This window comes from Acinonyx jubatus, chromosome X (genome assembly GCF_027475565.1).
Source record: "Acinonyx jubatus isolate Ajub_Pintada_27869175 chromosome X, VMU_Ajub_asm_v1.0, whole genome shotgun sequence".
In the NCBI taxonomy this organism is placed as follows: domain Eukaryota; kingdom Metazoa; phylum Chordata; class Mammalia; order Carnivora; family Felidae; genus Acinonyx; species Acinonyx jubatus.
In genome coordinates, this window is record NC_069389.1 from 119,506,172 (window position 1) to 119,533,790 (window position 27,619).

Sequence of the window (27,619 nt, forward strand, 5' to 3'; positions counted from 1 at the left end):
CCTATTTTTTTAGTTTATTCTCATGTATGGTATGAAGTATGGATCTTATGGTTTTCCAATGGTCCCTGAATGATTTATTTATTTATTTTAAATGTTTTATTATTTATTTTTGAGAAAGAGAGGGACACAGAGCATGAACGGGAGAGGGGCAGAGAGAGAAAGAGACACAGAATCTGAAGCAGGCTCCAGGCTCTGAGCTGTCAGCACAGAGCCTGATGCAGGGCTCAAACCCATGAACTGTGAGATCATGACCTGAGCCAAAGTCGGACACTTAACCAACTGAGCCACCCAGGTGCCCCATCCCTGAACATTTTATTTAAAAATGACTTGAAATGCGTCTTCATCAATGGTTTGAGATGCCACTTTTATACTAAATTTCCATATATGCTTGAGTCCATTTCTCAACATCTTTAAATAAGAGGATGTTTATACCCATTCTCTCTCATTACCTGGCATCCAGCAAGTTCCCTGCAACTAGGAATTTCCGCAATTCCTAGTGGAAAATCCTATTGCAGAATGTGCAATAACTGGAAAGCCAGAATAAAGGTAAGGTATAGTCATTGCTAATCTGACAGTCCAGTGGTGGTAACTTCAATCCCATGCAGTTCAGGATTTAATCCAGAATCTTCCCAGTCAGGAGATGCCTATGCATGGTAGGCCAGAAGCAGACAGTACTTTGGAGACTTTTGGAAGATTATGGAAAGCTCACTTTCAGTACACTTGGCCTTGCATTCCTGTAGTTTGCCCAGGTACTGTTGTTGGTTGGCTTTCTTTTTAAAACACTGTCTTTGGCTTCATTGGGACCAGCAGATTCTGCAAATGGACTGCCTAGAGAGGAAATATCTCACCATTATGGAGGAGATTCAGTTCTGTATTTATTACCTTTGGCAAACTCATGATACAGTAACTGCAAAGACACACTAATCACTCCAGTACCAAAACTCTCACTCCCACAACACCTGTGTTTAATGATGGTTTTTGTTTTCTGTATTTATGATACTTTGACATTTTGGACCCTTATGGACCCAGAGAGGGACTGCTTCTCCCAGAGTTAGCTAATTTTAGAGATAACTTGCCTGCAGCACATCTTTTAATGCAAACCAACTAATTCTGAGTCCATATCCCACCCTTCTTTTATCAGGCTTCTAGAGCCCAGGACCATATCCCTCTGCACTAAATCACCCTAGGGCTAGGTACTAGACAGCTAGGGACCAGCTCGATAGCCTAGAGCCTGTCAAAGTTATTCAAACTATCTGATCCTAAACCTATTCTTAAACCTACTGGGGTGCTTGCTTGCCCTGTTCCTTTAGCTTCTTCTCTCAGAAAACCACAATAAAGGCTTTTGCCTATGCTTTCCTTTTACTCCTTTTGCCTTCTGACTGACCCTGGTGCTTCCCCATATGGCTCTTCATGATGTGGCATGTCCCTTTCTTGGAAACTGTCACAAAATATTTTTTTAAGTTTATTTATTTTGATGGGGTGCCTGGGTGGCTCAGTCAGTTGAGCAACCAACTCTTGGTTTTGGCTTGGGTCATGATCTACCATTTCATGGGTTCGAGCCCCATGTCAGCAATGATAGTGTAGAGCCTGCTTAGAATTGAAAGAGAGAGAGAGAGAGAGAGAGAGAGAGAGAGAGAGAGAGCGCGCGCAAGGGGCAGAGAGAGAGGGAGAAAGAGAGAATCCCAAGCAGGCTCTGTCAGTGCAAAGACTGATGTAGGGCTTGAACCCATAAAATGTGAGATCATGACCTATACCAAAACCAAGAGTCAGTTTCTCACCTGACTGAGCCACCCAGGTGCCCCCAAAATATGTTTTCAATGGCAGTTGTCTCCTGATCTCATTATACCTGAATAATAATAAAACCTACATTTTAAAACACCATAAGAATGCAATCAAGCAAACCTAGAGTGTAGGAAAATTTACAGGACAAATTGCTTTATTTTTACTAATTTAATTGGTTAAAAGTATAGCTTTAATTACTGTTGAAATTTTGCATTCTTTGATAACTAGTGTGACTGAATTTTCCTTGCTGGTTTAGTAGTTGTGTTTTTTCCTGTGAAGAATTGAACTGTGTATTCTCGTCCTTTGACCATTTTAGTTAGAATGTGTTTTAAAACAAACTTGATCAAAATGATTCACAGATATAATTGTAAAATGTAAGATATAAAACTTTTGAAGGAAAGCATAGGAAAGAAATGTCCAGATCTGGGGCTTGGTGAAAAATTCTTAGAATTGACTGGAAGGTATTATGCTAAGTGAAATTAGTCAGAGAAAGAAAAATATCATATGACTTCACTCATATGAAGACTTTAAGAGACAAAACAGATGAACATAAGGGAAGGGAAACAAAAATAATATAAAAACAGGGAGGGGGACAAAACATAAGAGACTCTTAAATATAGAGAACAAGCTGAGAGTTACTGGAGGGGTTGTGGGAGGGGGGATTGGCTAAATGGGTAGGGGGCATTAAGGAATCTACTCCTGAAATCATTGTTGCACTATATGCTAACTAATTTGGATGTAAATTAAAAAAATAAAATTAAAAAAAATCTTAGACTTGATACCAAAAGCATTATCCACAAAAGAAAATATTTATAAATTGTAACTCATCAGAATTAAAACTTTTTTAAAAATTAAAAAAAATGCAAAACTTTTGTTCTGTGAAATACCATGCTAAGAGAATAACAGACAGTCTATAGACTGGGAGAAAATAGCTTGCAAACTACATATCCAACAAAGGACTAGTATCTATGATATATAAAGAACTCTGAAAACTCAACAGGAAAAAAACTCCCAAATAATCCAATTAGAAAATGGGCAAAATATATGAAGAGATTTTCACTGAATAGGATCCACAGATGGCAAATAAACACATGAAAAATATATTCAACATCATCAGGTTTTAGGGAATGCCAGTTAAAACCACAATGAGATATCACTATTTACCTTTTAGAATGGCCAAGATAAAAAAAATAGTGATAACATCAAATTCTGGTGAGGATATGGAGAAACTACAACTTGCATACATTGCTTGTGAGAATATAAGATGCTATAGTCACTTTGGAAAGAAGTATGACAATTTCTTATAAAATGAAACATGCAATCACTATATAAGAGCTATTGTACTCTTGGGCATTTATCCCAGATAAATGAAAGCTGATGCCACATGAAAATGTGTACACAAATGTTCATAGTGGCTTTTTCATAATAACCCCAACTAGAAACAACCCAAATGTCTTTCAGTGGGTGATAGATAAACAAACTCTGGTACATCCATACCATTGAATATTACTCAACAATGTAAAGAATGGATTTCTGATACATACAAAATCCTGGATGGATACTGAAGACTTGATGCTTAGTGAAAAAATGTCAATCTCAAAGGATCAAAAGTGTATGATTCTAATTATGTAAGCTTCTTGAAATGACAAAATGTAAAGATGGAAGATGGAAGATAGATTAGTGGTTGCCAGGAGACAGGGGCAGGAGTGATGGGTGAGAGTGACTATAAAGAAGTAGTATCTGGGAGTGCCTTTGTGGTAATGCATCAGTCTTTTATCTTGATTGTGATTGCATGAATCTACACATGTGATAAAATCCCATAGAACTATACCTCTCTCACACATGTGAGTACATATAAAAACTGGTAACAACTGAATAAGCTGTAGTCTAGTTAGCTGTATTTTACTATAGTCATGTAAGAAGTCACTATGGGGGAGGCTGGGGAGACCAGTCAGTGGACTCTATGAGCTATTTTGCAACCTCCTGTAAGTCTGTAATTTATTTCAGAAGAAAAAAATTTAAAAAGCAATGCTAGAGTTTTAATTGGAATAGCATTGAATTACACATTGAATTAGTTTGGTAGTCATTGACACCTTTATAATGTTGTCTTCTCATGTTCATGTATTTATTGCCTTGAAAAAATGTTTGTCATTTATTGCTTTTATCAACCAAGATAGCACATGGGAGTTTAATGTTTGCCTATATCAAGTTTAGGGCAAACAAACTTACTTTACTTTTAAGCATTTTACTCCAGATTTTCTGCATGACATGAGTTATTGGCTTCTTGGATGTTCCTTTTTTAGTATGTAGTTTTTAGTATGTGTTCTCTAGATTACTACATATATTCTAACTTTTCACAGTCTAAGTAAAGATAATATTACAGCACTTTATATGAAATGTAGAAACTTTGAAAAATTAGAGGTAGTTTAACCCCTCTCCATTTTTCATAACTTGTCATATGTATTATATCTATATATAAAGCCTACAAGATGAGAACATCAGTTTTGCTTTAAAAAAGTGCCACATATTTCAAGAAATTAAGAGGAACAACATTAGTTTTTTTATATTTACCAAGATATTTATTATTTCTGCTTTTATTTTTTAATTTTTTCCTTTTTTTTTCTTTTACTTTTAAGTAATCTTTACACCCAACATGCGACTCAAATTTACAATGCTGAGTTCAAGAGTTGCATGCTCTACTGACTGAGCCAGCCAGGTGCACCAACCTTTATTTTTAAAATGGGTATCTCGGGGCGCCTGGGTGGCTCAGTCGGTTAAGCAGCCGACTTCAGCTCAGGTCATGATCTCGCGGTCCATGAGTTCAAGCCCCGTGTCGGGCTCTGTGCTGACAGCTCAGAGCTTGGAGCCTGTTTCGGATTCTGTGTCTCCCTCTCTCTGACCCTCCCCCGTTCATGCTGTCTCTCTCTGTCTCAAAAATAAATAAACGTTAAAAAATTTTTTTAAATGGGTATCTCATTTTCATTTGATTCATTTCCTTTCAGCCTGGTGAAGAATTTTCTTTGGTCAAGAGGTCAAGTAGTGGGGCTCCTGGGTGGCTCAGTCAGTTAAGCATCCGACTTCGGCTCAGGTCATGATCTCACTGTTCATGGGTTCGAGCCCCACATCAGGCTCTCTGCCATCAGCCTGCCTTGGATCCTCTGTCCCCCTCTCTCTTTGCCCCTCCCCCTTCTCGGAAGTAAATAAACATTAAAAAAAAACCAAGGTCAAGTAGTATCTAGGCAGTAGTGCTATGGCTAATGAAGCCAGTAGGGTCACTAATACAACTATGAGGTTGGCTTGTCACACTTACATAGATTCATCTGGTAAGGAGACAGTAAGCCCAAATGGATTCAGTTGATTATACAACAATAGTAAGATCAGCATGGCATTAACATTCCACATCTCTAGTCTCACAGGATGACACTGAACCAGAGGATCCAGATGATAGATGGAACAATGGGCTACTCTGCTATTGAGGACTCAATTCTAAACTACAGCAGACATTTTTATAGCATGTAGCTGTACCCTAAGGGAAGGGGGGCAAGGTGATCAACTGACATTCAGGAGATGGAGAGAACAGTCTTGTGATAGTTCCTTACCAGGTTGCTTATTTCCCTTCTCCAGGAAGAGTTGCAAGGTGTTCTCCGAAGGCACAGGTCAGATTGTGGTCAAACCCTGACTAAGTGGTGTGTATGGTGACAGAAATACTATTGGGGCACTGTGTGGTACAGCTATTCTTCTATACCTGTAGTGTTTCTTGTAGTTCTGGTCTGCTGGCAAATAAGTTATTTTTACTTACGTTTTATCTGAAAATGTCTTTGTTTTGCCTTCATTCTTGAAGAATATATTTGCTGAGTATAGAATTCTGGGTTGGCTTTTTTTTTTTTTAATCACTTTAAAGATGGTGGTCTTTTCTCTTTGGCCTCCATTGTTTCTGATGCCAGCCATATTTGAAACTTTTCCCCTCTGTATATAAAGTGCTGTTTTTCTCTGGATGCTTTTGATTTTCTAATTATATTTGTTTTTTCAGCAGTTTGTGGTATTTTCAGAGTTTTGTTTTCTATCCTTATGGGGTTTACTAAGCTTCTTGAACTTTAAATTTATATCTTTTTCCAAGTTTGGATAAGTTTAAGCTATTGCACATTAAATGTTTTTTTTCTACCCCATTCTCTGCCACCTCTCCTTCTAGAACTCTAATTTCATGTATATTAGACCTTTGAATATTGTCCCATATGTTCCTGAAGCTCTGTTCGTGTTTTTGTTTCCTAATATATTTTTCTCTCTGTTCTTCACATTGGATATTTATGTTGTTCCATCTTAAGTTTACTAAAACTTTTCCTCTCTCATTTCCATCCTGCTGTTTGAGCCTATCCAGTGATATTTTTTTTAATTTAAGATACTTTATTTTTCATTTCTGAAATTTTTATTTTGTTCTTTTTTTATTGGCTCCTATTTCTTTGCTGTGATTTTATATTTTTTCATTCATTGTAAGCATATCTTCCTTTACTCTCTTGAGTGATTATAATAATCACTTTTAAATTCTTGTCTGCTAATTCCAGCATTTGGGTCATCTCAGGTTTGTTCTCTGTTGATTTGCTCTTGTAAATGGATCAAAAATTCCCAGTTCATCATGAGTTGAATAACTTTGGATTATATCCTATATATTTTGAATCGAGATTTTGGATTCTAATGTATTCCTCTGAAAAATATTGATTCCGTTGTTTTGGTGGATACTTTAATATGGTTACATTCAAACTCTGAACTTTTCCTCTTAGGTGGTAGTTGAAATCTTAGTTCAGTGCTTTGATCTTTAACGGAAGTCTGTCCCACATATGTGTGGTTCAGGAGTCAGCTAAGATTGGGATAGAGTCTGTAGACAGAAATTGGGGTTCCCTGGATCTGGCTCTCTCCTTTCCAGGATTCCCCCTTAGTTTCCAATGGCTGTTGTTGTTCTGAGGTGTGCCTGTAGTTCTTCATACCAGATAGATTGTGGGTTTGCTATTGGCGCATTAATTATTCTTGGTGTCTAAACTACCTGTAAGTTTTAGTTTGCCCTCATTCTAAAAGCTATTTAAAAAGTGGGTAACTCACCTTGTGCCAGCTTCCCTTCAGAACATGCCTGCTTCTTTTCACTCTCTAGTCTTCATATTGTTGTTTTTAACATTTTCCCCTGAGTTTATAGTTGCTGTCAACAGGAAGATCAGGATCAATAGGAGTTTACTCAGCCATATCAGAAGCAGAAGAAACTATCTTGCTTAATTTTTATTTCACTACTGCCAATTTGTCCTTAACGTGGGATTCTGTCCCAGAAGGGAGCGTTGGCAGGTCAGTGTTGAGAGTTCATAGGGGCTAGATTCCTCCAGTGCCTTCAGTCCTTCTTGCTACAGGCCCATTTCACTCACTTGATATTGGAAAGTGTAGAGCCTCACTTACTTTCAGCTGCTAATTCTCAGTTGTACCACCATGCTTTCCAGTGAATACCCATTGGCTGTTTTTCCTTGTGAGTTCCTATTCTGCTTGTGTTATTGTCTATCTTCGGTTGTAATGTATAACTATGGGGAGAAACTAAACCTTAAGTCTTGGCTAGTGCCCCCCCCCAATGAGTTTGATGGGAGAAGATATGCCTCCAGAGAGAAAACCTCTAGTGTTACAAATGGTAACTCAGCCTTCATGTTGCTTTCGTTCAAAAGAAGCCTCTCCCAGTTGCAGTCCTCTAGCTTTTAGGGTCCTGGTGTGTGGATGCAGGCAGAGGGAAACTCTTAGGGACCAGCCAATATATATGCACTTATTACCTAGCACCATCACACTGGCCAGCCCTGAGTTGCATCCCAAAGTTACCGTGCCACTCATGGTGGACACTAGTCTATCGCTTAATGTCTCCCAATGGCAAAGGGAGAGAAAATTGGTCATCTCAGGACAATGATAAGGAGAGAAAAAGGAGCACATTTGAAAAAATTATCACCTTAACTCCTGTACATTTTTCTTGTCCTTTAATTTGGGCTCTTTCTCCCCAGTCCTATCTTACTCAATAAGATATCTTACTTTCTCTCCAATCCTATCTTACTCATCCGCCTTTTGTTTTCTTAGAGGTTTCCTCGCTGTTTTTATGCTATTTTGATAGAATCATCTATCTCTGAATTCTGTGACATGTCCAGGGTTGGGTTCTGGAGAGAGGGCCAGTTCACAATTTTGCAATTTTAATAAGAACTGGAATAGCTATCTCTTTTCATTAAAAAATGAAAATACCTAAAAATTTTTAGATATATACTTCAGGACATTGGAACTTAACAAGAAATTCCTTCTGAACCCTAGAAGACCTTTGAGAATTTCAAACAATGAAGAATAATTAATCACCAGATTTGGGTGCTTCCCCAGTTAATGACATAGACATGAGATCACCATCTGGGGTATAGATACAAAGTGCACCTTTGCAAACATATGTTCTAACAGTATAGGAGACAACTTTGATTTTCATAAACCATCTCATCAATAGGCAGAAGAGTAATGAAGACTTTTCCTGTGGCATTATTGACCAGACATAGGGCTGTGATTGCAATATGTTATTGTTATCTAATAAAAGTAACAATATCTGATTAATTATTTTTTCCTTTGCTTATGAGCTTTGCATATAGTCTTATGAGGGTAAGTTATAATTTATAGCTTCTAAGGAGATTAGGCTGATAGAAAGTTTGAATGAAAAAAAAGCCATATCAAATTCCTCTAGTTCTTAATTTTGTCTGAGCTATTAAAACCTAATTAGACAAAGACTAAATTCTTGTTTATTAGAAGCTTCAGAAATCTTACAAATGAGTGCTAACATAGTTATGGGAGTCCATTGCTTTCTACTCCATAAAGTCTTTTGTAAAAGGCATCACATCATTTTAATAACAAGTGTGTGTTCCGTGAATATACTCATTCACTTTGAGAAAACAGCCGCAACCATTTACAATCTACTGATTCCAACTGTTTAAGCAAATGAGTGCATGAGCCATTAGCTGGCTTCTTTCCTTCTTATATCTTCTCTCTCATTAGTATACCATCCCCACCCCCATTCCTGTTGAAGCACTATTCATGTCCTCTCAGACCAGCTCAAATAGTAGGAGCCCAGTGCCTCCTCCGCAAAACAGAATTGATTGCTTCCTCCTTTATTCTTCTTTCTGTGTCTAACACCTAGCTCTGAACCTAGCTTGTAGTAAATGTTAGGTGAATGCAGTAAGAGTAAAACCAACTGTGAAATGTTATCATTTTTGGAGATTGGCCACAAAGATGATACTTTCAAAAAGCCCTTTCTCCTTTGTTCCCAAGACCCAAGCAAGCATGCTAAGACCACTTGTCTAAGACTTGCTGTGGCTATTTATTTATATTGGGAGCAGAGGGAACCAAGAAGCATGGCATTTATTGAGCCTGTGGATGCTGGCATTAGCTTGCCTGTGCTTGGGGGAGTAGGGCAAGGTACTCCTGATTTGTGTGCTTGGCCAGGGCATGCTGTGGGCACAGAGACAGGCCTCTTCCATCAATCACATGCTTCTATAGCTGCCATTGCCCAACAGCACAGGGGTGGATAACAAATGTGTTTTGGTGATATTTTCAAGGGGGGAAAAAGAGTTCTATTAGAATCCAAGGTGTTGATTTTCTTCTATAGAAAACATCCCCCTCCGGTTTCATCAGAAACCCTTCGAATTTTGAAACCTTTTAAATTAAAAGTATTGGAGATCCCTTTTTAGTTACATTGACAAATGAGTTACTCACCTCTGTCTCCTCCCTATTATGTTCTTCATTTGAGGCAAACATGATGCTCATTTAACTTTTGCATCCTCAGATTAACTGCAAGTGGGACAACATAATACATCCCCCCAGTGTTGGAGCTTAAATTCTGAGGACATCATTTTTCATTTTCAAATGAAGCTGACATCAAGAAAGAACAGGAAACCAAGCAACAGCGCTGTCCTTCTCTGTTTTGCAAAGTGTCTTTTGCAAGAAAAGAGCTTGTGGAACTTGGCTCCATTTCCCACAGCCATGGGATAAGGGTCGCATGTAAACAATAATATCCTGTGCTACTTGGGCCTCATTTAACTGTCTTTGTTGCTTTAGAAGGAACTGCCAAGTGGGGTGTTTCTCAGAGTTCATGCTTGACATTCCAGAAATACTATAGGGTCCACTTCAAAGATGGTACTCCACATGTGAAATTTGGGACTGTTGGTGTACTCTTGATGGTCACTGGGTGTCACATTGACACATTCTTTTAAATCACATGGGAAATGCACCCTCCATGAAGAATGAACCTGGTACTCTAAAGGTGGGCCTGTCATTGCAGGAAGCCTTTGCTGTTACTGCTTGGGCATTTTTCTAGAAATCTATGGTAGCTTTGAGCCTAGGATGACCATGCTTACTGAACCAGGAACAGTGAGATGATTTTTTCAAGATAAGCTTTTGGGTTATTGATAGAGCATTAAGCTGAGAGTCAGGAGACCTGGGTTCTACTGCTCAGCTGACTAACTCTTGACCTTGTGAAATGTCCTTGGTCTCTCTGGCCTCAGTTTTCAGTTTTTGAAATGATGGGGTTATACTAGATTATTTCTAAACTCCTTTCTGGCCCTAAATTTGATCAGGTGACCTAAAACAGTAAATACGAAACAGAGAGTCAGGAAACAGAAGTTTCCAGTACAGGCTCTGCTGCTCAGTACCTGTGATTTGGGACAAGTCACTTAGCCACTCAGCCTAAGGTCTCCATCTCTAGGGAGACCAGGATCTCCCCTACCTGCCTCCCCTGGTAGTTGTGACAATAAGGTAAAGAAACATGTTTTTTACTGAGCACTTAACTGAGTAACTGCTCTGGGGCACAAGCTTGATAGATGGCAAAGATGTAGAGGTTATTAGATTACCTGTTACTACTACTAATATTAGCTACAATTTAGTGAGCTCTTTCTATTGCCAGGCAATTAGGTCCAATATCCCATTTACTCTACATTTTGTGGATGAGGAAACTAAAGTTAAAGGAAGGTGAATCACTTCCTCAGGATCATGAAGCTAGGCAGAGCTGAAGCTGAAATTTGTACCAAGGTTCTGTTCTTTATTTTAAAACTTAAAAACATCTCACCTTCTGCCAAGGAGCTTGTGTTACTATTATTATTCCTTTTCTGGGCCACAGTGCCTGAATCCCATGACCTGGAAGCTGTGTGCATATGGGGGGAGGCAAGATAGGAGACTGGCTGGGCTGGGGCAGAAGGAAAGGTTCTTTTTGCAGACACTGCCTGAGGCAGCACAGTCAGTGAAAGGACCTAAGGGGCAGCCCAAGTGCACAAGCCAGAGGAAGTCCAAGTGCATTGCCTGGACTGAGGGACCAAATGTAGCAGGCATTCAGGTGGCAGATGGGGGTGAGGAGTGTAGTTGTGAAATGGAGCAGTGAAGTGCTTGGGGCCTGTTGCTAAGACCAGGTATGCTTTTTTTTTTTTTAATGCTTGTTATTTATTTATTTATTTATTTATTTATTTATTTATTTATTTATTTATTTTGAAAGAGAGAGAACAGGGTAGGGGCAGAGAAAGAGAGAATCCTAAGAAGGCTCTGCGCTGCCAGCACAGAGCCCAATGCAGGGCTCAATCTCACAAACCATGAGATCATGACCTGAGCTGAAACCAAGAGTCAGACACTTAACTGACTGAGCCACTCAGACACCCCAAGACCAGGTATTCTTTGAAGCTAGTTTTGATGTGCTGCTCATGGCCTGGGGTGTGTATGGGCCAACTCCATCGAAAGAGTCAGGCAAAAGGCAGAACAAGTCTTCAGTTTGCTCACCCGTAGAAGAAAGACAGTGGACTAAATGAGCTCTGTGGGTGCCCTTGTGTCAGACATCCCCTGGGATTAGCAATCTGCAGTACCAGCTCCTCTGCAGCTCTGAGATGCAAACAATGCTTTTGCTAGGACGTTGTTCTCTCTTAGAATGTGCCCCTGAATCTCTCAGATGCTAGGATTTAGTTTTGATTATGTCAGGAGCCGCATTGGAAGAACCTCTGTCTCCTATGAATTGCATAGCTCAGCTGCCTTCCTGCTATCTTTGCAAACTCTTCCCAGGGTGGCTCTGACACCAGGGGAAGTGGTCTTTCCAGTCTTTGGAAGGTTGGCCAACCACACCTAGTTCCCAGAGACATGGCCTAGTTCTGCCTCTGCTTTACTCCTCCAGGCCTGCTGATTCCCTGAACCATACTGGTGCTTCCTCCCACCTCTGCTCACTCTAGGGACTGCCCAGCCCAAGAGAGAACAGCCTGATTATTCAAACTTAGGTTGTTTGAAATGGGTGTCCCTCCTAATGTAGCACTTGTGCGTTTTAAGCCCTGGTACTAGATACGGCCACTAACTAGGACACATGCTTGAGTTAATGGCCTTGTTACAGACAGAGACAGGCTAGTAGGTAAGGAGATTGGTGTTACAATGACATTCTGGGAAATGGCTAACATTGAGGAGTCCACGGTAACTAGCTCAACAACAATGGCAAAAGCAAACACTTACATGGGCACTGTGCTAAGCACTTAAAATAGATTCGCTCTTTTAACCTTCACAGAAATCCTGTGAGGTAGCAGTGCCATTTCCTACTTTATGAGGTAACTGAGAGACCAAGGGGTTAAGCAACCTGTTCAAGATCACACAGCTACGGAGTGGGTATATGGATATTACTTGGATAGTCAGCCAATTGGCAATCATAATCTAGAAGACCTCTCTGTAGAGTCAAAACCCCAGTCCTGGGCCAAGGTGCCAGTTCAAGAGACAAGGGTGGACAAGAACAAGTCAGGGAAGAGGGGCTTATCCACCCAACAGGCGTGCATTGAGGACCATCCTCTGTGCCAGGTGTTGGGAGAAGACACAAATAAGATAGTATCTCATTCAGGCCAAGGCTTAGTTTCAAAGGGGGCTGAAGTTGTAAGCAGGACAACACATAGAACTTAGGGATGGTAATCAAGGCAGAAGGCCAGCTGTTAAAACTGGATCAGTCTAAGAGGTGGTTTTGGGAAAAGTTCTAGTCTGAAAGCATCACAGCCTCTCAGGCAGCTGTTCTAGGGGTACCAAATCTGGGAGGGCAACTTATTCTTAATCCCCCGGCCCTAGGGCTGAGGCTGAGCATTGACCCTGTGCCTGTGGATGACTTGGTCTGGGAAATACACTGGGCCTGAGCCTTTAGCTGAAAGGATCAGTGGGGTCTAGCTATGGTGGTCTCAGTAGGGTAGGGGAATTGAACTGGGGGTTAATGGAACAAAGCCCAGGAATGACACCCCAGCTCCTGTGGAGCCTGTTTTCCTTCTACCATTCCTTTGGAAGCATTGGGCCCAGTTGTGATTGAAAGGGAAATGAATTTGGAGCCAGGGGATCTGGGCTCCATATGTTGGTAGAAACTGTGATGTCTGAACATTCTTGTTGGGATAGCTGAAATTCTTAGTAGCAATTCCAGGAAGACCAGAGGACATCTGAGAAATATATGTGGATTGAAGTGGAGAGAAATACTGAAGTCTTCTGGGGGAAGATCTCCAATATCAAGAACCAGCTCCTTTTTTAATTGTTTTTTTTTCCAAAGTGACATATTAATCAAGTAATATATATACAAGGCTTTGTAACTATAGGGCAGGACCCCTGCACAAGGCCTTATTAACATCTTCATTGTTACAGATCATGGGACAGGCAACCTCAGCAGCTCACAGGAGATAGAAACATTGCCCCTCCCCACCCCAGTTCCTTCTCTCTGCATCCCAAAAGAGTCCTTTGGAACAGATTCTTAGTTCTCTTCTGTGTTTACTAGTCTCCCATACAGCCATCAGCCAGGGTCACTGCTACCTGAAGGCAGGGTTCAGATGGGTGCGGGAAGAGGAGTGTAGAGCCCCTTGCCCCTACGAGTAAGACCCATCTCAGTAAGACCCCGAGACCCTGTGAGGTATATAGTGCATTAGAGCCGTGCCTTGGGTGTCAGGCTGCCTGAGTTCAGATTCTGGTTTTGTGGCTGCAAGTAAGTTACTAAATGTCTATGGGGAACATCTACAAAGTGGAGAAGTTCATATTAGTATATCTGCCTCATAGGATGGTTGTGAGGGTTATCTCACTGCCTAGAAAGCACTCAGCCCAGCACCTGGCCCACAGGCAGCATTTGGTAAATCTTAGCTGCCACTATTCTCCTTTCCTCTCCTGCCTTCCTCCTTCCTTCTCCTCCTCCTGTGCTTTCTTCTTCTGTTTTTCATCCACCTTCATCTTTGGAGGACTTTCTAGAACCTCAGGCTAATGGCTTGGTTGGCTCTGAGCTGGTGACCCAGTTTAAATAACTACATCTGAGTCCCTTAACCCCTGTATTCAGAGCATGAACCCTCTAGGGTTGGGACTTTGCCTGGCCCTTGCCACTCACCCTCCCAGCCCTAGTGACTGAAGCCCTGTCCACTGACTTCAGAGCTCTCTGATGCCAATCATTAGTAATCCCGACACACTTGTTGCATGTGTCTTTTCTTTTGGGTAATAGTGGCCCACACAGGAGCGATCCTTAGCTGCCACCTGCCACAGTGATTCTACATAGTGACCTCTAATGAGCCTAGTACTTATCGCAGTGAACCTTTCCAACAACCCTATGAGGTTGCATAACTCATTTATTCACTCAGCAAATGCTCATTGAGCATCTTCTCTGTGCCTCTAGGGGTACAACCAGGGAATCACAGTGGTAAGAGAATGGAGAGTCTTAGAAGAGGCATTCAGGCAATGTGACAGAGTGGATAAAACCCAAACTCCTGAGTCTCACAAATGGGCCCTTAAAGTTTTGCTGTGCCACACACAGTTGCATGGCCTTGGGCCAGTCAACTCACCTCCCTGTACTCCATTTTCTCATATGTAAAATGGGCATATTGAATAGTCCCCATCTTGCAGGGCTTCCTTACTAGCCCCATTTCCTGCTCTGTACTTTCATATAATTTGTACATTTATTTTTAGTTCATATCTTAATATATTGTGATTCTGTTGCCTTCCAAGCTGTATTCTGAACTCTGGTGGGCAGGAACTACTTGTTTATGTTTGTATCTCTAGTGCCTCCCATAGTGCCTGGCCCAGGGTATATAAGCTGTTGCTGAAATGTTAACACTGTGTGGTGATTATTTTTCCAGATCTGTCTTCCTCATTAAGCTGTGAGCTTCCAGAGTACAGATCTTTGTCTCAGTATATGCAGAACATAGCAAGTCTGGCAGGATGTAGTAGGTGTGGCTTGGAGTAGAGACTCAGGGAATGATGGTTAAGTGAGTAGGGGAGTGAGGGAAGACATGAATGGAGAACAGGGGAAGACTGAGGACTGAGACACTTTCTTACAGGCTTGCTACTATTATTGAGGTCATAGTCAGCTTGGAATTAATTTGGAAATATAGTAGGAATGTGGGATAACAGATGGCTCCATTTTCCGAGGCCTAAATCAGACTTGTTCCAGAATTTAACACTGTTGACCACCTTTACCTTGAAATGCTTTACTTCTTTAGCCTCTTTAAGACCAAACTACTTTGGAATTCCTCATGCTTTTCTGACCCCTTCCTTGTATATATACATATATACATATATAAGGAATACATACACTAATACGCGCACACACACACACACACACACACACACTACTATGCTATTATCACATTTAACAAAATTAACGATAATTATTGGTATCATTTCATACCCAATCCATATTCAGATTTCCCTGATTTTCTCAAAGATGTAATTTAGTTTTTTAAATTAGTTTTTTAAAATTAGAATCCAAATAGAGCCCACACACTGCATTTGGCTATGTTTTATAAGTCTTTTATTGTTTTTTGAGTTGTTGGAGAAACCAGGTCATTTGCCCTGAAGAATGTCTCATATTCTCAATTTGTTTGTTTTCTCATGTTGTCATTGAACTTGTTTCTCTATCCCTTATATTTCCTCTGAACTGGTAGTTATGTCTAGAGGCTTTGATTAGGTTCAGGTTGAGGTGTTTGGGTAAGAATACTTCACAGCCAGTGCTGTGTACTTTGTATTACATCACCTCATGAGGCAAATCATATCTAGGTGCCTCATTTTTAGTGTTACTAAGATTGATCAGTGGGTTTAAATGGTATCACCTGGAGGCCTCCATTATAAAGGTCCCCATGAACCCTTCACCTGATGGTTTTAACAGCCATTGATGATTACTGTTTTGGTCTATTATTTCATTAAGAGTTGCAAAATGGCATTTTTCTAATTCTGCTATGCTTCTACATTCATTACTTGGGATTTTTGTATAATTTTATTCTTCAACCATTTAGTTACCTCGAATTAGTGTACCAAAAAAAAGGGCAATATAAATATTTGATACCTTCCCTTATAAAAACATCAATTTTCAGAATGAGTTGGTATCCTAGCAGCCTCCAGTGGTGACCAATCAAGTCTATTACATATTGTTATAAACTCATAGATTTTTATATATTTAGTATGTTTTGACGTAGTGTAGTCATTATTCATTTTGTTGCTAAAATTATTTCATCTTAGGCCACTGGGGGTCTTTTCAGGTTGGCTTCTGTTTCCTTTTGTCCTGATAGATTTCTTGATTTTTGGTTTGGTTTCAGGCTCATCTTATACAATTTCAAACCCAGTCCTGGAGTTAACCATTTTGCCAAGGAGCTCTCTTGTTCCCTTTGATAGGAAATGGTATTAAGAAAGCCCAATCTGAGGACTGAGTTTCCTCACTGTGGTTGGGTTGTCAGGTTTTATCTTTTTAGTGAAAGAGCTGGAAAATGCCTATTTTTTAAAAAGGAAACATGATGAATTCCTACTGATATTTTGAAGCTGAATTTAAGAGTATAGGGGTTTTACTTAACATTTTTTATTTTGTAACTGTATCTCATTTCTCTCATTCTGAAAGTCTTGGTTCCTAATGACATTGTCATTACTTGAATTACCCTATATTATATCTGTAACAGTTTCAAGGGAGCAATTCCAATGTTACTACTAAGATTACTGAATGCAGTTTAAGATTTCTTTGCTCTTCCTTTTGCCCTTAGAATAAATCCTACTAAGGAGGTAGTCAAAGGGTTGTGTTTCAGTCACTTAAAAAGTAATTTCTTTCTCTGTGTGGTTATGTTACCAACTTGATACATAGTTTGATTCATTTGCTTCATTTTTTTTCTCAGGTTTACAGCTTGTTTTCTTTCTTTTTTGAAATTTAATTTTACATTTAATTTATGTAAAACATTTACAGAGTTCCAAAGTCAAAACCATATAACAGGAGATATTCTAAATGCCTTGCTTCCATCCTGCCCTCATTCTTTTTTCTCCTTCCCTCTATGTTTAATTAGGTTTTGGCTTATCCATCTGTTATGTGTTTGAATATTAAACAAAAGAGAATAAGTAATTGTATTTCACCCCCATATGTTACAAAAATTTAGCACATACCATAAAAACCGTTTTTCTCCCTTTTTTCACTTAACATTATGCTCTAGAGATCATTCTATATCAATGTATGGAGATCTTCGTTGTTCCTTTTTTATGACTGGATAGTATGCTCTCCAAAAGAGGAACTGTAGTTTGTTCAGCTTGTCAGTCCCTGTTGACAGATATTTGTATCGATTCTAGTCTTTTTCTATTACAAAAAATGCTACCATAAGTAGTGGAGGTATTTGTTTCATGATTGTCCTCAGTCCAATCCTCAGTGGCATTCTTAACTCTTCCTTCGGCCTCCTTTTGTACACCTTATCACTTCTGAACCCTGGTGGTTCTTCCTTTGTACTCTTCTCTGTTTCTGCCTTTCTATCCCTTATGTTGTCACCCAGTTTTAGACACTAGTTGTCTTTGCCTGGGATATAGCAATAGCAGTGGACTCCCTACTTATTTTTCTCCCCAGTCCAGTCTGTGCTACACACCATGGTTAGAATCATTTCCTGAAACATCGCTTTCATCATAATCTATTCTCACTAAAAAATCTTCAATAGTAGCATACAATCCAAATTCCCTAGTTTGGCATTCAAGGGCCTCCATTAACTGAGCCAAATCTCCTTTCCTGATATTCATTCCCTCTGCTTTGGTCTATGGATACATTGATCTGCATATTTGATTTCCCAAACGTCACATTAATTATTACCTTTATACCTTACCTCCTCTTCAAAGTTACACTCAAATTCCAGATATTTGGAAACCTTACTGGAAACCTTAGCCCAAGCTGTCTCCTTCCCTTGAGCTCCTGTTCTTTGTGATATCCATTTGAAACTGAGCAGACTTAGCCTTTCACCAAATGGAAAGATCTTGTTGAATGAGGTCATTACCATGAGATCTAATAAATTCATTGATACATTTATCAAGCATTAGCTGAACACCAGAATAGCATCCAAAGGTGAAGGACCTTTGGATTGGTTTGAGTTCTTTTTGATAGTGACCAACAAGGATGTGGGATTCTATCTGTCTGAAGGAACAACTAGGAATATGTTCCAGGTAGCAATACTTGACTGAGAGATACAGTCGTAGACTGTGCAGACTGTGTGTCCCTTCCAAAGATGGATTTAATTCCACTTTAAGGAGAAGAAATCAGACTTGATTCTGGGGGAAAGGACTTATTTAATAGTATTTAGCCAAAAGGTCTCAAATCCTGGGAGAGCATTGCTTTTTCCACCTTCCCCATTAGGATAAAGCATGTCATTTTGTTTCTTGGAGACCTAGAACTCATTTAAACCTGACATTATCTTGGCCACCAGCCATGTGACAGGTTGGTTGGCTAATCTTACATTATAGAACACTGCATTTTATCTGCTTCCTTTCTGTACTTTTGTTGTTTGGGTTGAATTAACCTTAATTTCTTAAAGTTCCTTTTAAAACTTCACCATCTGGGGCTAGAACTATTTTTGGTTTATTTATTTACGATTTATCCTCTTTCCTTTCCTTGCAAAAGGATTTTAAGAAGCTTGCAAGTTTAAACATAATGCAAAGTAAGACATAGAACAGAATTGTCTATTTTAAGGAGTAGATATTACCAGATACCTTGCATGAGTGGAATGCTATCCTTGTTGAGCACTGACGATGACTGAGTTTTTGGCAGTCAAGGGTAAGGGTTACACTAGTATATATTACCTGAGAACTAGAAAGCAGATATATTCCTCTTTAAAGATCAGCTTCTCCCTGACATGAAATTCAAATTGGGATTTGTCATAGAAACCTTGTATAAGCACATTAGGTAACATAGTGACTTATGTTTTTAACTTTAATTTGTAAAAATTCAACACAGAATATAACACAGAAATACAACTCAAATCATCACTGTTTATATTAATTGAGTTAGGGGTTTTGTTTTTCTTCTTATTATTTGTTTGAAAATTAATTCAACTTTCATACACTGCTAGCTGACCACCACTTGGGGAAGCTGTTTGGCAGTATCTACTAAAGCTAAACAAACCTACCCAATGGCCCAGCAATTCCACTGCATGTGTTCACTGAAATATATATACAAGAATGTCCATTAGAGCATTATTTATTTAGTACCAGTCAAATAATGGAAACAACCCAAATATCTACCAATAGTGAATACATGAATAAATTGTCGTACATTTATACAATTCAATACAGTTGAGAAAAATTAGAGCTAGATACAAGAATATGGAAGACTCTTACAAACATCATATTTATTGAAATAAATCAGACCCTAAAAAACACATGCTATTTCAGCTTATATAAAGTTCAAAAAACAGACAAAGCTAAACCATGATATTAGAATAGGATAATGGTTAACTTTCAAAATGGAGGACAGGAAAATTATGGGGACATGATGGGACTTTTAGAGACTTGTTCTGTGTTGGTAATGTTCTGTGTTGGTGCCTGGAGCATGTTCATGGTATGTTAATTTATTAAGCTATACAGGTGTGAGCTGTACACTTTTCTTCATGTGTGTTATACTTCAGCAAAATTTTAAATGCGACTACATGTACATAATAAGATTTCAAAGTATGTAGAAAGTATATAATGAAAATGAAGTCACTCTTCTACTTTAAATCCTTTTCCCTCTCATCAGTCTATAACTATTGCCAGTTTCTTGTAATACCTCATTATTCTTCAAGAAACAAGTCTTCTAGTAAAAACATAGTGGTATGTATGTATCTATGGATATATCTCTGTTCTTTTTATTTACAAAAATGGAAACACACTATATACACTATTCTGACACATGCTTTTTTTATGTAACACTATGTCTTGGGCATCTGTTTCGATCAGTGCATGGAAAATACCTACCTTCTATCTATCTATCTATCTATCTATCTATCTATCTATCTACCTATCATCTATTTAAATTTACATCCAAGTTATTTAGCATATAGTACAACAATGATTTCAGGAGTAGATTCCTTAATGCCCCTTACCCATTTAGCCCATCCCCTCTCCCATAACCCCTCCAGCAACCCTCTTTTTGTTCTCCATATTTAAGAGTCTCCTATGTTTTGTCTCCCTCCCTGTTTTTATATTATTTTTGTTTCCCTTCCTTTATGTTCATCTGTTCTTTGTCTTAAAGTCCTCATATGAATGAAGTCATATATTTTTATTTCTCTGACTAATTTCGCTTAGCATAATACCCTCTAGTTCCGTCCACATAGCTGCAAATGGCAAGATTTCATTCTTTTTGATTGCTGAGTAATACGCCATTGTATATATATACCACATCTTCTTTATACATTCATCCATAAATGGACATTTGGGCTCTTTTCATACCTTGGCTATTGTTGATAGCATTGCTATAAACATTGGGGTGCATGTGCCCCTTTGAAACAGCATACCTATATCCTTTGGATAAATACCTGGTAGTGCAAGTGCTGGGTCGTAGAGTAGTTCTATTTTTAATTTTTTGCGGAACCTCCATACTGTTTTCCAGAGTGACTGCACCAGTTTGCATTCCCACCAGCAGTGCAAAAGAGATTCTCTGTCTCCACATCCTCGCCAACGTCTGTTGTTGCCTGAGTTGTTAATGTTAGCCATTCGGACAGGTGTGAGGTGGTATCTCGTTGTGGTTTTGATTTGTATTTCCCTGATGATGAGTGATGTTGAGCATTTTTTCATGTGTCGGTTGGCCATCTGGATGTCTTCTTTGGAGAAGTGTCTATTCATGTTTTTCACCCATTTCTTCACTGGATTATTTGTTTTTTGGGGTGTTGAGTTTAATAAGTTCTTTATAGATTTTGGATACTAACCCTTTATCTGATATGTCATTTGCAAATATCTTCTCCCATTCTGTCGGTTGTCTTTTAGTTTTGCTGATTGTTTCCCTCACTGTACAGAAGCTTTTTATCTTGATGAGGTCCCAATAGTTCATTTTTGCTTTTGTTTCCCTTACCTTCGGAGATGTGTTGAGTAAGAAGTTGCTGCGGCCAAGGTCAAAGAGGTTTTTGCCTGCTTTCTCCTCAAGGATTTTGATCGCTTCCTGTCTTACATTGAGGTCTTTCATCCATTTTGAGTTTATTTTTGTGTATGGTGTAAGAACGTGGTCCAGGTTCATTTTTCTGCACATCGCTGTCCAGTTTTCCCAGCAACACTTGCTGAAGAGACTGTCTTTATTCCATTGAATATTCGTTCCTGCTTTGTCAAAGATTAGTTGGCCATACATTTGTGGGTCCATTTCTGAGTTTTGTATTCTGTTCCATTGATCTGAGTGTCTGTTTTTGTGCCACCTACCTTCTTTTTAATGGCTCCATAAAGAATTCCATTATGAGGATGCACCATGTTTAACCAATACTCTATTAGTGAGCATTTAAGATTTTCCAGTTTTTAAAAAATTACAGTGATACATTAAACATCTTTTTACACATGCCCTTGCACACATGTATGAGGTATAGTGGACTTTTGCATCTTTTTATAAATTGTCTAATTGTCGGTGAAAATCCCATAGAGTCAAAAACATCCTTAAAATTCCCTTGAGAATGCTGGCATACCATATCTTTATCATCCCTGTTTGCCTGTTTGTCCTCCAGTATTGAAGTAGATCGTTGAGTCTGGTTCAGCACCTGATGAAGAGATGAACTTGTAGTTATGAGCCAAATTGAGTGACATATATACATCTTTAAACACCAGATTCGCAGTGAGATACTCACTCTCTGAGAGGCACACTTTAGTTGTTGTCTTTTCTATGTCAACTCTCTCTTCTGTCTTTCTGTTTATATCTTGGTCTCTCTGTCTCTTTTTCTCTCTCCCCTGTTCTCCCTCTCCCTGTCTGTATGCTGAGTGCCTATGTTTAAATTGTTATAACTCATATGTGCATATTCAGTGATTCCACTGTATATCCATATCATCAATTCCCTGAGTTGGTATTTGGGCACATATATATGTGCATGTATTTTCAAATCATATGTGTGTGCTTTCTATAGATACATCTTTTTATTATGAAAATTTCAAGCATATACAAAAGCAGATAGAATTCTATAATAAGACTCCTGTGCCCATCACCCATCCTCAAAAATGATCAACCCATGGCCACTCACATCTATACCACAGCCATTTTTCCTCTTTTTGTAATATCTTGGAGCAAGTCATAGACATCATAACATTTTATCTGTAAGTGGTTCAGTATGTACTTCTAAAGGATTGGGACTCTATAAAAACATCCACAACGCAATTATCACACCTCAAAATGAACAGAACTTCATTAAAATAAACAAATATCCAGTCAGTGTTCTAGTTTCCAATTATCTTACAGCTGGGATAAATGGATTCTTATTTGCTTGACTAAAGCTCTAAGTAAGAGCTAGATACTATAATTGATTGATAATAGCCTTTTGGTCTCTTTTAATCTATAGGTTCCCCTTCAATCCTTTTTCTTCTTGCAATTGATTTTTGGAAGAAAATAGGTTGTTTTTTTCCATTTTGAATTATCCATTCATCTCTTTTTTCTTTAACACAGATGAAAGCTGGCATCATCACATCTCAGTTCTGTGGAGTAGGGCAGACATGGTGAGAAGGGATCTATTTATTACTATTTTTGAATGGACACTCTGAAAAATAAAGGAAAAATGCTTTTTTAAGACAACATAATTGAGACAATGCCTTTGTTGTTTTTTTAAGTAGGCTGTAGCATTTCCCACACTCTGGATTTTGCTGATTGTATGCCCATTGTTAAGTTTCTTACTTAAGTAGTCTACGTATCCCCAGACTTCTGTGTTTTCTCTAAATTAGTAATTGATTTTAGAGGCTTAATTAGATTCAGGTTAAAGGGTTTTTTTTTTAGCATTTTATTTTATTTTTGTTGTTTTTTTAAGTAGGCTTCATGCCCAGCGTGGAGCCCAACCTGAAGGTTGAACTCACAACCTTGAGATCAAGACCTGAGCTGAGATCAAGAGTCCGATGCTTAACCAATTGAGCCACCCAGGTGCCCCTTTTGTTTTGTTTTTGGTGAGATTACTTCATGTATGCTTTTGTGCTCTCCATTAAGTGACACATACTATCTGGCTTTCTCTATTTTTATGTTATCAGCCTTTGATGATATAAGTCTAGATTCATTTATTCATTAAGGAGTGCAACATGGTGATGTTTTTCTTTTTTTATTCATTCTTTATTTATTAACTAGAATATATCTATACATCCACTACTTGTTTATCCAGGGTGCAGTTTGTATAAGGAGGCAAGATAAAGGCCTGATTCAAAATAATGAGCTAGTTTGCCAGCATTCACGAATAAAACCAATGAGTGATTATTTTTTAAAATATAATGATGAATGAATGGACTTTATGATGAATTAATGGTGTTTTAATCCATTGTTATTTTTTAAAGTCTTTCTTTTTTTTAATGTATATTTATTTATTTTTGAGAGAGAGAGACAGAGCATGAGCAGGGGAGGGGCAGAGAGAGAGGGAGACACAGAATCCGAAGAAGGCTCCAGGCTCTGAGCTGTCAGCACAGAGCCTGATGTGGGACTCGAACCCACGAACCGTGAGATCATGATCTAAGCTGAAGTCAGACGCTTAACTGACTGAGCCACCCAGGTGCCTCTATTGTTATTTTTTTAATCGAGAGGCAGGGGGAGAGAGAGAGAGAGAGGGAGAGAGAGAATCCCAAGCAGACTCTGCTCTGTAAGCTCAGAGCCTGATGCGGGGCTTGATCTCACAAACCAGAAGATCATGACCTGAGCCAAAATCAAGAGCTGGATGCTTAACCAACTGAGCCACCAAGGCACCTGTAATACATTGTTCTTATTCATATTGAGGCTTGCATTGGCCATTGGGAAACTCTTTAAGTTGGTCCCTTAGTCCTTTTTACATGACTCTAGTAGTCTTTGAAAATTTTCTTGCTGTGTATAAGATAGTCCAGGATCATCATGTACATGTCCTACTCCAGATATAAAGAACCATATTTATAGATGTCAACACAGTATAGTGAAAAGGGCACAGTCTTTGGAGTCCTTTTGGAATCATGGCCCTATGTCACACTGCCTGTATGTCCATAGACAATCTTAATACCTACCCACTTAAGTTTCTTCATTTTTATAATGAACTAATGATGAACTAATGGCACCTATCTTCCATGGTTCTTAAGAAGGACACACACACACACACACACACACACACACACAAGTACACACAAACACATAGTAGGTACTCAGAAATTCATGTTCCTTCTCCATTTCCTATTCTCTTCTTTTTCAAGTGACAACATCACATCCTCTAGAATTACTTAGGCTTCTATAGTTACAGCATGGAGTGTTTTCTTTCACATGTGGTAGATACTCAGTACATACTTGCAAATTGACTTTGAGGATTGATGTCATCAAATAATTGATGCCAACACACGTTAAGCTCTGTGAAAGTAGGCATTGTCTTAATGACATTGTTTTCAAAAAGTATTTTTCTTTGTTTTTCAGAGTGTCCATTCATTAGTGTCCAAATATTAGTAAATAGATCCCTTCTCACCATCTCTGCCCTACCCCCGAGAACTGAGGTGTGATGGTGATGCTAGCTTTCAGTTGTGTTAAAGAAAGAATAGAAGCATAGGTAATTCAAAAGGATAATCCAAGTTCATGAGTTACTCCAAAGTCACACATTTCAGTTTAAAAGACATTATCTGATATATATAGCAGATTTCCTTTCTTAAATTAGCTTTACTTACACTAATATTAAAATGGCTTTTCATTCCTCAAGGTCACAGCAAGTATCTCTGAACAAGCTACAGAAGCAACTTGAGATGAGGTGTTTATGCTAGATATTCTGCCCTGATACTCACGTGTTGCTATGGTGCTGCCCTCAACTTAGGATCAAGAGTTATGAAATGGTCAGGCAGTCTCAGTGTTCCAGACCTGGCAGCCACAGGGGAGGAGCAGCGCCTGCAAAGAGTGCAACCTCTTAACAATGAAACTAAAAGATATTTGGATGAAGTTAGAAAGAGTGATGAGGGAGAGCCTCCTCAATTAAGTAGTATCCTGGGATGGTCTTCAGCTCAGCATCTATCTATTCTAGGGTGAATTGGATTTTGAGAGACCTTGCTGGAGAATTCTTTTACCTAATGTCTGCTTCCCCCAATGTACTCAGTGAACAGGCATTATTCATTATTCATTACATGGCACTATTCACTTAGAAGGCATTGGCTTTTGAATAGGGAAAGCTGTTTGACCACCTCCCCAAAGGTCCCATTCTCCTAGCTCTTCGTCTTATGGTAGGGCAGAGGCAGCTGACTGAGGTGGCTGGAAAGCCCACCAGTGTTTCCTAAGAGATAAGCTCTGGGGCTATGTCTTGTCTTGGGCTGGCTACCCAGGATCCCTTTTCCCATAAGCCCCAGGGATGGACTCCTAATAAACATATGGGCTTTTTTTGTGTCAGAGTTTTTAGGGGCTTGTTCCATGCATTCTGGTCTTATATTCTCATAACCACTGTGGCAGCATGGGTATTATATACAAATTTGATAGATGAAGAATTGAATGTTCAGAGAGACTCAGTGACCTTTCACACAGATACTTGTCTTCCCTGCTTTGCCCTGGCTGCTGTTACCTCAGGTTCCACTTCCAGGTTAACATTTCTTTAATTTTAGGGACTTCATTGCCAGTCAGTCCCTAATGGGAAGTAGGAAGGGGAGAGCAACCATCCCAAATAGGGAAAGGTGCCCAAGGTTTTGGCAGCCTCACACAGCTTTTGTCTCACTTAATCCCTGTTGCACCTCTTCTTGTGGATCTGAAGTCTCCTAGCCCTGAAGTTAAAATTCTAAATCTGTAATCTGACAACAACAAATATATTTAGGGCATGATCGATGAGGCCTACTATTGGAAGTGGATCTGTCCCAGGAAATCTGGTATTCTTGGATAACATAGTTTTGAGTCCTTACTGACTCTTGTCCCTGATTTACTGACCTCTTGTCATTTACTCCAGTAGCCTCCCACCTCAAAGGTGACCTGCAGGATTCATGGATACAGTATGCTAGCTGAACCTGAGACAGACTGAAACTGCCGTCTACATTGTTGTTCTAACCAACTGAGCCACAGTACTTCAGGGATTGATGATGGAACAAAAAGGTGTGTCTCCATGTAAGGTTGTAGTCCAATAGAGAAGGAAACAAAATCTGGGTATGAAATATTTAACCTGAGAAGCAACAAGTTAATCAGACCCATGGAAGCATTATGTCGATGTCGAGTAACTGTCAGGAGTAGAAATTATTTAAATGCATGCTCAATATTGTTAGTATTTTTCTTGTTTATTTTACTTTGTGGTTAAAGGTCGCAGATAGGTGAAAAAAATGAAAAGGAAATATATTACTGAGGTTTTACCTCATCTCAAAAGGTTATTTTCATCACAGGACTTCTTTAAAATAGGTAGTAACTAGTAACCATTGTTAAGTAGAAAAAAAATTACAAAAATTTTTTTGATGTTTATTTGTGTGTGTGTGTATGAGAGAGAGAGAGAGAGAGAGAGAGAGAGAGAGAGAGAGAAAGGCAGGGGAGAGAGAGAGACAGAGAGAGAGAGAGAGAAAGAAAGAGAGAGAAAGAGAGTGAGTGGAGGAGGAGCAGAAAGAGAGGGAGACACATAATCCAAAGCAGGCTCCAGGCTCTGAGCTGTCAGCACAGAGACCAACACGGGGCTCAAACCCACGATTGGTGAGATCCTGACCTGAGCTGAAGTCAGATGCTTTACTGACTGAGCCACCCCGGTGCTTCGGAAAAAACATTTTGAAAGAAGAGTCAAGTTAGGAAACATTTCTTTGGAAATAAGATTAAACATTGTATTTTAAAAATACTCTTTATCCCATTTTCAGACTGCTCACTCTTGCCTCCTTTCCATCAATACTAAACAGAGTTATAATAAATCTTGCTCTCTTAATAGAATTATTCTTTTGATTATGTCATTTTTTTTCTAACCACTTTAGATCACAATACTTTGCTCCTGTGTGTGTGTGTGTGTGTGTGTGTGTGTGTGTGTGTGTGTGTGTTTGGGTGTGTGTGTTTTAGCTTAAAGACCCACTCATTTTGAAATTAGATTTAATTCATTATCTTTGAAACTTGAAAGCTCCACACCTCTGGTTATTTGTATAGAAAGTCCCCCACCTAGCCAGAAGGGCATAATGAAATGTCAGAGGGATGGCTGTTCATCTTTCCATTTATGGGCTTATTGTCTTTGACATCCTTTATACCACTTGATCATCCTCTGCTTGGGCCAACTAACACAAAGGAAAAAGAGACCTTTATTGCCGTTCTTTCATCATTTTAGAAGATCTCACCTTCATGACCTCTTCTTCAATGCTGTTGCCCAGCTGGGGACATGTGCATATATCTTCCACTCACCATACTACATGAGATGCATCTTAGGTGCTTGCCCCTGATCTTCTTTAGCAAAGATCTAGAGCAGGGGTTGACAAACTATGGCCCATAGGTCAAATACACCCCACCTCCTGC

The 27,619-nt window shown here is 39.1% G+C and overlaps 1 long non-coding RNA gene across 17 annotated transcripts in view; it reads left to right on the forward strand.

Annotated features, from left to right (window-relative positions):
• The window catches only part of LOC106985752 (uncharacterized), a 277,059-nt gene that overhangs the window by 94,034 nt on the left and 155,406 nt on the right, over positions 1-27,619 (forward strand). For 8 of the 17 annotated variants that reach the window (XR_008289887.1, XR_008289888.1, XR_003418186.2 and 5 more), the window contains one exon: positions 26,103-26,245. The exons of 4 other annotated variants lie outside the window; for them this stretch is intronic. This is a non-coding gene — a long non-coding RNA (uncharacterized LOC106985752). Of the gene's footprint in view, positions 1-23,009; positions 23,143-26,102; positions 26,246-27,619 lie in introns of all 17 variants that reach the window. 5 more of the 17 variants (XR_008289891.1, XR_008289892.1, XR_008289894.1 and 2 more) reach the window with 4 other exon arrangements.